Source organism: Octodon degus, unplaced genomic scaffold (genome assembly GCF_000260255.1).
Source record: "Octodon degus isolate 3935 unplaced genomic scaffold, OctDeg1.0 scaffold00093, whole genome shotgun sequence".
NCBI lineage: Eukaryota > Metazoa > Chordata > Mammalia > Rodentia > Octodontidae > Octodon > Octodon degus.
Genome location: NW_004524669.1, coordinates 3,258,900 through 3,259,823, shown reverse-complemented (window position 1 = coordinate 3,259,823; position 924 = coordinate 3,258,900).

The window sequence follows — 924 nt, the reverse complement described above, 5'->3', positions numbered from 1 at the left end:
ATTTTGTGTGTGTGTGTGTGTGTGTGTGTGTGTGTGTGTGTGTGGCCAGCTCAGCCCACCAGGGGGCGGGGCTGGCTGGCATGTGGCGCCGGGGGACTGAACCGCAGTCCCTGTGCTTTGCCAAGCTTGTTCCAAGTAGGTGCTCTAGACCACTGAGCCATCCCTCCAGCCCCGATTTCATAGATTTTTAAGGCAAATTTTGTTAGTTTATAATCAGGAAAGGAATCTGGTAAGTAGCATCTGCAGCACTATCTACTTTCCATTGGTAGAATATAGGTACAGTTTGGCAATTTTCCATCATTGGCAACTATGGTACTGGACATTTAAAGACATTTAATTAGGAACATAACCTCTAAAGGTACGCACTGTCTTACATTATAAGCCACCTCTATCATTATCTATAATTGAGGATTTTTAGAGTATTTGTAGACTAGCTTTCACTTCTGCCCTAAGAAGTGTTAACCATTGGCCCCACAGCTAGTTCAGATTTCATATGTGATGACAGGATCAGTAACCTGTTGAGTTAAAGTGTAGGACTTTTTCTTACCTTTAAGACTAGTTCTGTATAGTTTATCTACCTTCAAATCTAGTTTTATAATACACAGTTGTTTTTTAAAGAATTCCTTGTCCTTTTCCTTCTTTATAACATTCACTCTATGTCCTGCTTTCTTTTTATTTAGGGCAAAGTCCTCTTTTTAAGAAATGTCTTTTGTTTGCTGAAGTCAACTTTTTCTTGTCTAAAATTCTTAGTGTGGTGCCTATATCTCCCATGAAGTCTCTTTTGGTTCTATCATCATTTTTATATTTAAGAAAATATATTAAGGCAAATTCCAAATATGTCAGGTTTTTTGTATTATTATTATTATTATTTTTTTTTTTCGTGGAACGGGGATTGAACTCAGGCCCTTGCACTTGCCAGGGAAG